Source organism: Drosophila eugracilis, unplaced genomic scaffold, assembly GCF_018153835.1.
Source record: "Drosophila eugracilis isolate 14026-0451.02 unplaced genomic scaffold, ASM1815383v1 contig_2088, whole genome shotgun sequence".
Taxonomy (NCBI): Eukaryota; Metazoa; Arthropoda; class Insecta; order Diptera; family Drosophilidae; genus Drosophila; species Drosophila eugracilis.
Window position 1 is genome coordinate 6,104,667 of NW_024572964.1, and position 13,768 is coordinate 6,118,434.

The window sequence follows — 13,768 nt, forward strand, 5'->3', positions numbered from 1 at the left end:
TGATTTGCAAAGATGAAGCTGGGGAGGGGGAATTCTTAAAAGGAGGTGTGGGGACCTTGCCACAGGGATTGGCGGCAGGAAGTGCTAGGCGGTTTTTGGTATGGCTCCTCCCGCTGTTAGATGAACTCCAGGGACCAGGCAAGCGGAACGATCCGATCCGGAGACCGCGGCAGACGGCGTGACTTGGATGAGTTATCGTCGCGACCACGCGTGAGTCTTCCGTAAGGGCACTAAATATTCGTACACAGAGAGAAAATGCTGTAAACTTTTGCATTAAAATTTGTTGGTACAAGAATGAGAAAATTTATGTTGATCATTTAATAGTAGAAGTTAAGGGCAATTAAGATTGAAATTATGAATTTTTGCATTCAATTTTCTCTCTGCACATGTGTGTGTGAGTGCGAATGAGTGTGGCCGCGAGTGTGTGCGTGTGGGAGTATGCCTTGGCTGCCTGCTGTGTAAACAAAGGCGGCCATAAAACTGCAACAGTTCTCATAATTTATGACAAGCGGAAAAAAGTGAGTTGACTGATAAGCAACTGGACATGTTGGCACTTTAACGAGAGCAAACGGGGTTTTCTTTTTTTCCTCCATTTTTTTGGTTTAGAAGGGGTTTTCCATTGCGGTTTCTAAGTCAGCAGCGACAGCAACATCTTCAGAAGAAGAACTCACGAGGAGCAGCCGAAGCCGAATACGAAGCTCGGTTCTAGGTGCTGATGTTGCTGCTATTGTTGCTGATGTTGCTGTTGCTGTTGCTGCTGCTGCCACGCGGTTAAGCGCGCCACAAGTCGCCAGTTGCTACTGTTGCTGCTGCTGCTGTGCGCCGCATCACTTGGCAGCGTGTTTTTTGTCGCCGCGTCGACGTCAGCAGCAATTGCTGCTGCTGGGCGACATCGGCAACATGTCGCTGGTCTAGCTGCAATTCCAGATGAAGTTCTGTGCGTGTTGCCAAGATGTGGTTTACTGAGGGTGCAGGGTTAAGGGGCAGGTGTGGTAGAGGCAAACCAGTTATTGTGGGAGAAGATTGAAAATGGAATGGAAATAAAGGTTTCCTCTTAGGTTTTTAGAACTAGTTCAGCAAGAAGATGGGGAATTTCTGTTTAAGGTAATAAAATTTTTAGTTCCAAGATGTGGTTTTAAGTAAAATAATAACTACTATTTTCAAATGTTCTCATGATTTTTAATAGAATTTTCGAGTTGAATCTTAAAAAGTTATCATAAACTATTTCTGTTCTTAAACCCCAAATTCAATTCCCATTTTTTGCCAATTAGTTTTAGGCCTTGTTTTTGTTTCCATCACAGTTCTCTTAGAATGTGGGCTCCTAGCTAAACTGTTAATTATCAAAAAATGTTAATGATGGCTCGTTTATGTTTCGTGCTAATGAAGTTCCCCCCCAGAGTTACCATTTTCCCCGCACCGAGTGCAATTTGACGTGTGCTTAGACAAACCAAGATCTGGCAATGACAACTGATTTATGGTGTTCACTTCGCGGCGAGACTCCAGTTTTGAGGTTTGTGGCCCGCAATTTGCATGTGTAATTGCCTCGCTTGGCTTACATCTTGCCCAGCATCAATCCCACAAACCAATCCCATGGCTCGTTTTCCGTTTTCCATCCGAAGACCCATTTCAATTCCCATTCCCATTCCCATTCCAATTCCAGTTCCAATCGCACTGTCATTAGTTGGCGTAGTTTTTGACAGCTCAGCTGAGTGGCCCTGCTGGTGCTGGTGGTGGTTCATTTATGACATTCGCTGGCTAATTGCCGGCACTGAATAACTGCAAATGTTGCATACGCCCTGTGGGCGGGGCTCGTGCACTTTAAAAACGCATTAAGGAGCGACAACAAATGTGGCAAGTAAAGGGTAAAATGAAGGGGGAATCTGGGTGGAAACAGCCCAAAAGTGGCACTTGCAACATGTTTGGGGCGTGCCCAAATTATGCATCTGAAGAAGACTGGAGAACGGGAAGCGATTAATGAACCCTACAAAGAGTTTGGAAAATGTGAAATTTCAATTAACCAGTTTAAGGCAGAGAGAGAAAGCATATGGATCCCTCCTATTAAAGACTGGTGACTAATTTATAAGTTAAAGCACTTGGACGAATTTTGCAAATATAGTTCCTTAATTGTCATTCTGGGAAAGTCAAAAAATATTCCAGATATTGGCAAGGAATCCAAAATTTTCCTTCGCAAAAAAAAATAATTTTACCATAACAAAACCGTCGATGAGCTTATAATTTTATCTTTAACAAAGTTGCATTTAAAATTACAAATATTTGGTATAAAATTTTTAACAAATATAAGCCCTGATAAAAAATGTTCGAAGTTTGGTCAATCCTGGTTTTCCCAAGCCCATCACAAAGCCAAAAATGGTCAGAATACAGAATGTCATATCTCTTTGAAATTGTTTTTTAAATTGCAGTAAAACTGTATTCACAGCTTAAAATGCCAAATTTTTGGGATTTTTTTCAAAAAATGATGATGTTACCCCTTATCGAATATGCGAAGATTGGATATCTCCGATTTTCCCCTTAAAGTCAGTGGGCTATACCCATAACTTGGCCAATATTGGTCCGAATACGGAACGCCATATCTCGTTGAGTTTGTTTTTTAATTTGCAGTAAAACTGTATTCACAGCTTAAAATGACAAATTTTTGGCATTTTTTCAAAAAATAATGATGTTACCCCTTATCGAATATGCGAAGATTGGATATCTCCGATTTTCCCCTTAAAGTCAGTGGGCTATACCCATAACTTGGCCAATATTGGTCCGAATACGGAACGCCATATCTCGTTGAGTTTGTTTTTTAATTTGCAGTAAAACTGTATTCACAGCTTAAAATGACAAATTTTTGGCATTTTTTCAAAAAATAATGATGTTACCCCTTATCGAATATGCGAAGATTGGTTATCTCAGATTTTCCCCTCAAAGTCAGTGGGCTATACCCATAACTTGGCCAATATTGGTCCGAATACGGAACGCCATATCTCGTTGAGTTTGTTTTTTAATTTGCACTAAAACTGTATTCACAGCTTAAAATGACAAATTTTTGGCATTTTTTCAAAAAATAATGATGTTACCCCTTATCGAATATGCGAAGATTGGTTATCTCCGATTTTCCCCTTAAAGTCAGTGGGCTATACCCATAACTTGGCCAATATTGGTCCGAATACGGAATGCCATATCTCGTTGAGTTTGTTTTTTAATTTGCAGTAAAACTGTATTCACCGTTTAAAATGTCAAATTTTTCCAAAAAAAGACGATGTTACCCCTTATCGAAAATTCAAAAATTGGGTATGCCAGATTTTCTCCTCAAAATTATAGTATTATGTCCATAACTTGGCCAATAATGGTCCGAATATGGAATGCCAGACCTCGTTGAGTTTGTTTTTTAATTCCTAGGCAAGCTGCATTAACAGTTTAAAATGTAAAATATTTTCAATTTATTTTAAATTTATCTGAAAAGTTTCTACTACTAAATGACGACCATTTTTTCTTTGTGGACTTATCTTCAGTATAACACTTTTACCTGCGCTTGTTGGCCAAGATAAGATCAAAGATCACTGAGCAAGTTCAGCTCTTGGAAGGTTTCGTGTTGCCATTGTGTTGCTGCTGTAAGAGTTGCTGTTAGTGCTGCTGCTGCTGGTGTTGCTGCTGTGACTGTTGCTTGTGTTGCTGGTGGCACGCGCGTTGCTGCTGTGCAGCAGGTCAAAAGCGTGCAAAGCTAAAAACGGTAGCCATGATAAATGTGCCCCATAGAAGCTGCGACTGGTTGTGCCTTACATTGTTGCTCCGGTGTCAAAAGTGGTTGCTGTGTCAAGTGTTGCTGCTGCTGCTGTTGCTGCTGCTTTTCCTGTTGTTGCATCTGGGGTTGCATCTGCTTCCCCCTACTAATGTTGACAATTTAGCACAAAATTTGTATGCCATGTTATTAAGAATTCGCAACGCTTTCATGGAACATTTGCCGGGGCAATTAGTTGTGTTTATAATTGGGGACGTGATTGCTGTGGTGTCTTCAGTTTTTTGTATGTCCCCTCTTGTGGTTGCCACATTTTTTTTCGGTTCTTTTTTTTTGGGGCGAAACGTGTTTGAACGCTATAAATCAATTTGGCGCAGGGCCGTCGAAGGATGCATGCATAAATTCCAAAAAAAATGTGAATAACGAATAGGAAATGCTCTTACAATGTGGATAAATTTTAAAGTTTAAAGTTCTGATTAAAAGATAATAATATAAAAAACATGAGTAAAGAGTGAATCAAAGTTTATTCAAAAATATTCCTTTTAATTACTTAAGTTCTGTTATTGATATCCAAGTATGTATGGCCTGCTTAAATGGCCATCATCTTTTGGGCCAACTTACACTATCCATATTTTTAAAACCCCTTCCTGTTTTGCTGCTCTTTCTGGCTAAAGCTCAAATTGAAATCGCATAAAGGGAGCGAAACAAAAAAATGTAAGCCAAAGCGAATTAAAATTTTATCGACAACAAAGTTGCGGTCCGACCGGCAATAAAAATTGTTACGCTGATGAACGACATGACACCAGCAGCAGCAGCAACAGCAACAGCAACTACACCAAAAACATGCAGCGACAGCAACTGATCGACCGCAGGAACAAGCAACAGCAACGGGAGCAACAGCAACAGCAGAAACATCAACTGCAGCAACAGCAACAGCAGCTCAGTGGACCGCATCGCGAAATTCTTTCCTTTTTTTCGTATGAAGTACTTTGGTTTTTGTTGCTCTTTGCCAGAGCAGGCTGCTAAACTCAAAATGAGAAATTGCTGCCGCCGGTGCAATTTTCATGGTTGACCTCATTTTGTGTTGCCGCTGTTGACTTTGCGGAATATTTTGTGGCAGAGCGCATCATGTCTGGCTGTCTGGCTAACTGACGGACTGCCTGGTTGCCTGACTGCCTGCCTGCCTGTCCTTTTTGGCCAAAATGTGAGTTTCGAACTGGGTCCGGTAACTCTTGTCAGCGCCTGTGACAATTTGTCGCTAAACAATTTTTCGGGTTCCCGGGCAAAAGTTGATGTTGTTTATGTGTTGCTGCTGCAGTTTTTCGGGGCGAAAATTCAATAAATAACAATGTAATTATATGTTGAGCCGGGCGAGTTGCTAACTCGATTTTGGTAGTCAGGATACTGGATAGGAAATACTTTAATGCCACGGAAGCTGGGCAACAAAAGGAGCAAAATCTACATATCTGCTTCAGGGCAAATTGGCGTTAATGTGCCGAGTCAATATTTACCAACACAACTCCGACATCAAAGCAAAAAGAGGTACACGGATGTGTGTGTATATCCTTCCATTTGCCACCTGGCCTGGGTCAACAACATCCTTGCCAAGTATGTGCCTCAAAGCGGCTCCATTTTTAACACCTTTCCACACATCTCACTCTATCGTTAACCCAACATTCCTACGGGCAGACACTCTTCGTTCGTCATAAAAATCAGGTGCGGCATATTAGGGACAGCTCTGTGGACATGAACACAAAGTAGCCATGGCCCACGTCAATGGGAAATGTTGAAAATGGCAAAATCTAGAGAGAAGAAAAAGAGGTGCTGACAGGGGGAAATGTTGTCTGCAATGTCCTGTAAACGCTTTGTTTACAACGATAGCCATGATTTCTCTTTACACTGAGAGGAGTTTTTGGTAAGTAAACTGAAGATGACTTTTGGTACTTTATATAGAAAGTACTATTAAAACTTTCTTTAGAATAAAGATTAGTGTTATAATTAGTATTTTGAATAAATTTAAATATCCTTAAAATATCACCAATTTTTGTACTGTATTTAGAAAGCAAAGGCCAGAGTCATGCCCGTCATTCATCCACGGCTGTCCCTGGCTGGCCCCATGGAATCGGTAAGATAGATTTGACGACGTGTTTCCCTCTGTTCGGCAGGAAACATTTCGCAGCATGCTTACTGATGCGATCTTTGTGTGTGCCTCGTGCTTTGCCTTCCATCCAGTAGCAATTGGAATAGGAACAGGCAAAACCAAAGCAAAGCAAAGCTAAGCAAAGGAAAAAAGCAAAAGCAACAACGCGTCGATGACAACAGCAACATGACCATTTCCATCCATTGCCATCTCAATTTTCCTGCTCTGCCTCGCTCAATGGCAAAATGCTTGGAAAATGTGCACAATTTTCACATCCGGTGTCACATTCGATTCAATTGAGATTTACCTGAACGTGACTAAAATACGCAAATTAAAAACGCGTGTGTGTGTGTATAAGAGTATCTGTGTGTTTTTGTATCCTGTTACTGAAAGTGTGTGCGTGTTGACTATCCCAGTTACCATGTTAACAGCATTTACCGAGCTTTATGGTCGAGATTTTTTCCGGTTTCCCCTCTTTTTGGGGTTACTGGGAATCTTGTGTGAAATATTTTTTTTTTTATGTCGGCTGGCTGGTTAGTTGTGTTATCGTTATCATTTGAATAAATTACCGCTAGACGAAGCATATGATTTGATAATTGGGATCCGTTTAGGCATTGAATTAATCAAATTCTGGCTTATTTCATGTCCCACTGGATTTGAGGTATCTCTCTCTAGCTCTTCTATATTATGCAACTTAATTAAATAACTAATTTAAATTTTTGGCCTCACCAAATTGCAATTAACTAGGGCTAACAATCGCGAATGATTGGCTGGCCACTGAAAATGCACGGCAAATAAAGCGAATAATTGAAACAATTTCAACAAGGCTCAATGAACTGTAAGTGTATGTGTGTGTAAGTGTGTGTGTTTGTGTGTATGGGTTTGTGTGTGTGCATAGAGGCAGTGCGAAAAGTCAACGCCAGAGGGCAGCATAAATCGATTAATGCCAAAGTGTTATGTAAATAAAATAACCAAATAGATACAGTCAAACATTGCCACGCCCACCCAATTATACATTATTTCGCCATATTTGCATTCGCTTTAAAGTCAAAATTTAAGCCCAGTTTGGGTTTTTGGGCGAATCACGCGTGAGTGGCTTTTGGTTTTTGGGGTTCGCTGGCGGGGAATTAGCGACGCCTCGCCAGTTGAATAAATCGCAAAAAAAAAAAAAGGAAATTAACGTCATAATATTTCAGCTGTAAAAATGCGGTTTTCAATTGCAAACAGAAAACCCTTTAAGCGCCTATCTTTAATGGCGCCAACTTCAAAGTGACAATAATTTGGCCATTAAGCCGCGAACTGAGACAAGACATCATCTTGGTCGGGAATCTCCGCCATCCGCCATCCGCCATCCGCCGTCTGCTCATTAAATTGGCTTGTCATTTAATTGTTCTTCTCATGGCCTCATGGCCACGCATCAAAGGAGTTGGCTTTTGGTTTTTTTGGTGCATTGCCAATTGTCATAATGGCCGAGACGGCGCTGGCCAAGCTGGCAATTATGAGTTAAGAGCTAAGAGGAATTACTCCGCCAGTCCAGACCCGTTCTGCACCATCCCGACCAGGCTGAGACCATTAAAAAAAAAAAAGAAATGAGCAGCCCGGAGACGCACACAAAGTTTCTGTCGAGAATGGGGGCCATAAAATTAGTCGTGGCCAGAAAAGTGCATTTGCTTGTGGCCAACAAAAGTGGGAAAGGGTGGCTGAAGGACTGTAGAAAGACAGTGGTTAAAGTTTTAAATACTTTTAACAAATATTTTTAAGGTATATACTTTTAGACATATATCTTTTCGCGCCACATTTTCCTTTGGAAAAGCTATAAAAATCTGTTTTTTTTTTAAGATTTTTAAACCATCTTTAACCCACTGTAAGTCAACTCAGACATTGCTGCACATCGTCCACATCTCGTAAACGTTCTGATGGAATGGAATGGACAATTTAAATGCAGCATTGGGCTATTGACACGCCCCCTCAATGGGCTGCCAACGGAGACCACTCAAGGGGTAGTATTGCCACAGAGTTGCAAGAAGGGGTTAAACGAAAGGGGGAAAAGTGCGTGATTTGGAATGGTTTTTAAGAGCGAGTCTTAAAAGGCTTCACCGGAGATGTATATGCGCTAAATGATGACGGTCATATGTCAAGCGGTTAACTGGACTGGAAAGTGATGAAGTAGACGATATTAGAGGGAGAACTTTTCACTAAAAGGAAAAATAATCCCAGCTAAATTTGCAAATATCAAACTGCCGGGATTGTGTGGAAAATTATGCAGATTTTCACCTCAGAAGTGTGAGAAAAATGTTCCTAACACATACAACTTTGGCAATCTGTCAGATTCTAAGCTAAAACTTCAATCAAGCCGGACAAGTTAATTGAATTTTGCCACAGCCAACAGCTCAAAACTTTACACGCATTTACAGAGAGAAAATATTTGAAAATTCTACTTTAAGATTATATTACAAAATATATTAATCTAACTAAATCCTTTTTCTCAGTGCCCTTGTATTTCTCATTTTCCCTCACAACCACTTCACCACAAACTGCTGCCCATGTTCACTTTATTTCGAATTTGTTTTCAAGTGTTTTCGAAAAATGTTTACCACTGAGCCAGAGTGAGGATTTGAGTTGACTTGAGCATTTTGCATATTCCTGATATTTTCCATATTGGTCCGAGAGTCGGAAACTTTTTGACTTTCTGCTGTGGCAACAGTATTGGAGTGGAAAGAGTGCGTTCAGTGACAGTTTTCGGACAGTTTTGCATGGCTAGCATATGAATAAAATCAGACGTGGAGCAGGGAAATGAGGCGAGGACGTGTCATGAATTCATTTAGCATATATTGCCAGTCAGAGATCAAATTTGCTTTGGCCATCACAGTGCTATTTCGATGGCCTAAACCACTCTTTAAACATGATGTCTGGATTGGCTGACTGGTTTCGACTGGACACACAAAGTCACAAATCATATTTCAATTAATGTCGGAAAACAGCATCGATGCACCCGTAATAAACGAAATTATTACATTGGCAAACCCACACTCTCTCCCTGTGGATTTGTTTTCGTTGGCTAATGTGAGCAAAATTCGGCAGTCCAACAAACAATTTGGCAACTGATTGGCAACTGCACATGGGCTTGACCAGGGGCGGTCTCTTCTGCGTTTAAAAGAGCCTCGAAAATAGTTGGTTCAGTCGCTTTCAATATCACATTTCCAATCTATTAACGAGTGAGTCGAACCGCACTGACAGACTGACGGGCCAATGAAAATGGAAAAAAAAGAAAAATGAAAAACCTCGCGGAGCTTGATTAAAAAATGCCTCAATCCCACTCTCATCCCGAACCGTTGAATAACGTGTGAAAAAGCAACAGCGGCGGAGGTGACGGTGGCGGTGGCAGTGGCGGGTGTCCTGTCACAGGTTAATTTCGCATGCAAATAATGTCACGTGTTGTGTTGTGTCGCATTCGCTGAATGAACTTGATTAAAATTCAATGCGACGTTAATTAAATTTACCCAATGCAATTCGCAGTCACTTCTTTTCGCTGCTTTGCCCCCACTGGGATGTGTTTTAAAGTTGCACTAAAGTAGTTCTGCTTTGTCCTTTGATTTAAAAATGAAAATAAACAGTATTACGTTCTCTTATTAACTTAAAAGTTTTTTAAGAACCTACTAAGCCCATACTTTAAAGCCACCTTTCCTAATTTGAAGCCACTTCTCACCTCAGCCGTTGCACGTGGCGTATGAGCAATCGGCACATAAATTACCCGACCAACATTGCAAGGACTCCCTGAGACCGGAATTCCGGTGCATTGTGTGGCTTCCATCGACGCCGCCAAGTCTAGACAAAGCAATCATAAATAATTTCTGCATAAAGACGTAATAATTTGCCTCAACTCTTTGATACCTTCAGGAGTCTATAGCCATCCCCATGGCGAAAAGCCCTAACTCATCAGAACTGGGACTCGCTCTCTTGTTGGCGCTGTCCAAATATTTTGTTATTAAATGAAATTGCAATGTTTGCTGCTGACCACTTTGGCGGTGGTTGCTCCTGTGGTATGTTGTTGGTGCTTTGGGTATGGGGGGGATTGGAATTGCTGCTCATTATGATTGCAACCCAGTCAGTATCCCGGGGCTCCCCAGATCCCAGCCCCTATAGCCATCTACCCTGATGTTGTTCTCTCCTGCTTGTCTGGGAATTTCATTTCTGGGTTCGGTCAGTTCCTGACTGTGGGGCGAATTTCACTTTTGCGTTTTGTTAAACGTTTTTATGAATTGTTTTGTCCGTCTGCTGGTCCTATTGTTGTTGTTGTTGTTTCTGCTATTGTTATGATGCGGTTAGGGGCTAAAACTAGCCACGGGGCAAAGGTCAAGTAAGGTGGGAAGTGAGAGGGGTCCGCACCGCGTTGGCAGCTGGTCGGATATACACTTTTTGAAAAGATGTTAGCGTGGGGTCAATCGGAAAGACATAAAGTTATATTTTATAAAATTAAATGTTCGTAAAATACTTAATAAATTATATTCTGAAGCTAAAATGTATCCTTAAGCCTTAAGTTTTATATTTTTAAACGTTGTCCCGAAAGGGTATTCTGAGTTTCTGCTACCCTAAAGCACCTTTCTCCCCTTTATTTCTTGGCCACCCTCTGGGAGCATGTTGGCCATGTTTGTATGGAAACGGACAACGCAGCCATTTAATGAAATTTTAAACATTTTTGTGTTCTAATAATGAAATGCTTATGGTTGGTTTGCTCGTGGCCAAGGACGTAGCCATGGTCAGAGTCCTTTTCCTATACCCCACAACCCTAACACCTCTTACCTGCCAGGACTTTAAGGCATTGAGTGGCTAGAAGAGCCTGGAAACTTTTGTAGCAAATTCAATATACGGGAAAGTGAGAAAATTGCAGGTGAGTTATGGAAAAGTAACTCAACCGAACTGAAGAGAACTCGTTAAAAGTTATACTCCTGCTGCCATAGCGGCGCTGCGTTGGAATAAAAGTGTTTTGGTGGAAAGTTGGCCATAAATAATGCGCTGCTCGATATTAACAAGCCACGACGGAGGTGATGGCGACTAAAAAGTTTAGCGCACTTCAATAAACAAAGTGCCAGTCACCTCTCGTCGCCGTTTTACCCCCTTCAGACAGTTCTTTCGCGGTTATTTTCCAAGTTGTCAACAGTTTATTGATGTTGGCTTTTTAGAGAGGCAGCCACAGCCACAGCCATAGCTGTTGCCACTGCCACAGCCACTGCCACAAAGCGCGACATAAATAATCAAAGGCGAAAAGCTCCTCCAGCAGGCAAATGGAAAATGGTAAAATAATTTCAACTAAAAGGTCGTGATGTTGTTATACTCCGCCCCGGAATTTCCCGCGATTGTCGCCCGCGGGCATTCGTCTTTCATATCCGGATTCCCGCTTCCGTTTCTCGCAAAAGGGAAATTGATTTTGGCCATTCTCGGATAGCAGGGTGGAGGAGCAGGCTGCTATCGTTCAAAATGTTAATTAAGTGTCTAGTTTAAGAGCCGAGCCCCAAAGTCATCCATGAAATATTAAGCAGGCTGTGTGTGCTGCGGCCCATAGAAATCTCTCCCTCAGCTCAAGGACAGGCTCTAGTAACCTGAATACCATCTATATATAAGTAAGTATGTATTATATATATATAACCAGCTAGCAGCATATGTGCGCGAGCAGTTAATTAACACTGGTGTGCTAACTAGGCTTACACACACTCACCCTGTTAATGTTTGAAAAATGTGACTTAATGAAGTGCGAAATATGCGGAGATTTCTATGGGGTAATGAGGCAGCATCTACTTTCTGTGCGGTTTGTGTGGATATGCTTGATGTCATACTCGTAATATCCTTGTATCGCATTTCTTGTGGTTACTTTAAGGATGCTCGAATGCTTTAAGTGGTTTCAGTGGCTCACAAATGGCTAGCTCTATATCCTATTGGGTGGAGATACTTATTAGTAAGAAGCTCCTTCATATTTCTACATAAAAGCTTTTGTGAGATATTATTATGTTGACAAATTGTGATAAAAATGATTGATATTCATTATTTAATAACCTTTCAGCAACAGAAATATAATAATTATGAATTTTTAAGCCTGCAAGGCCAACCTATCATTTTTACCTTAAAAATTCAAAAAGGACTGCTTTCCATGACAGCTTCTAGGGTATCCTTGATTTCCACGTTCTCTCCCAAACTTGTTCCTTTTCAGTTGTCATGTCTCTGTTGTTGTTTTTCGTTTTTGGCGGCGTTGCTGCCACTGCTCCACTCGCCCCAAATCGAAGCTATAAAAGTAATTAAGATAACGACTTTTGTGCTGCTCACATTTTTGGCTAGCCCCAACCCCCCAAACCACCCACTACCCACGGGATGATATGTATCGTGTATTTGCTTTATAGCCAGAGTTTTACAATATTTCCTTTTGGCTCAATGCCCTCGAAGCCCTCCATTCCGCATGCCTTTTGCCAGCTTCCTGTTGTTTGTGCAATTTTCTTGAAATTTCATTTCTTAACTTTTGCCGCCGGGTTTTGAGACTGTAAATCATGTGAGCAACCAAAGGGGGTGGTAGTGAGGAGTCAATGCCATGTGTTATTGTTACTGTAAGGGACACAGACTGTTGCCTTTTTCGCTCTTTCCACTAGATGTTCCTTTTCCTCTAATTGTTTGCCTGGCCACGGGGGACAAAAGCGCTGGAAGGAGCCAACATATCGATTAATTAACAAAATTAAAAGATAAAAGTTTAGAGCGCAGGCAGCATATGGGGATTTTGATTTATTCCTTTTGACTTTCAGCAACAGGAAACGGACAATCAGTTTGATTTAGGGATGCAAATCGTGAAAGCCTCATTATCGGTATATGATTACAGTTTTGGCCGCCATCTAAGGGTGGAATTATTATTAATTAATTTTGGGAAAGTCTTTAGAAATGCCTGAAAGCATTTACAGCTTTAACGACCAAAGGATCAAAAGGGAGAAATTAGATTAATATTTTCATAAAGGAAAAGCGGTGTCTATAGTGAATACATTTTGCAAAATTCAAACTAGGAAACAGAAAAGCTACAGATTAAGGGTTTTATTCTTATATGCTGGCATAAACTAAGAGATTAAATTAAAGAAAACCCAGAAGGGTTGTAACAACAAATTTCCAAAAGCAATCTAAAACAATTTCCTACAATTTAGGTCAATTATCTCTTTAATTTTCTTTGTTTGTTTTGCGGGATAGAGCGAGGAAAGGATAATTAATGTGATACGAGAAACAACTACTTAAAAGTCAATATTTACTTAAGATAAAGTGTGCAATTACAGGAAATAAATTCTAGGAAAGGAAATTCCTTTAAAATCTGATTTTGCTTCTTTAAAGTGAGTTTAGCCAACCTCAGAGTGTTGACTGGTTTTAATATGCACTTGGCCGAGTGCCAACTGATTTTCTGTTTTATATAGATTGTGTGCCACAAAGGAATCTGCCACACCCCCTTCTGCCATATCCCTTTACAACCCAGGGGCAGCTAAACAATTGAGTGCACTTTGCACTGCTTGTTGCATACTTTCTGGCGCTGCTGTTGTCGCAGGATCACGTAGGATATGGCTAAGGGATAAGTCGGGCAGTCAGTCAGGGCGGTAGCTCCGTTATCCTTGTGCGTGCCCCTCCTGACACAATTTTTTTTTTCCTTCACTTCTTTCTCAGACTTACATCATACTCGGGTCACGGCTCGTTGGACACTCGAGTGGCACATAATTTCCGCCATACTGCTGCAGGCTAGTGCTGTGTGCACTTTAAATAAAATTTTTTATATAATATATATTATTATAAATCATTAAATATTAAAGCTAGGTTATCAAGAGAAATATTACCCTAAGACAAAAGAAAGTTATAAATTTAGTATTTGATTTCCATATTTT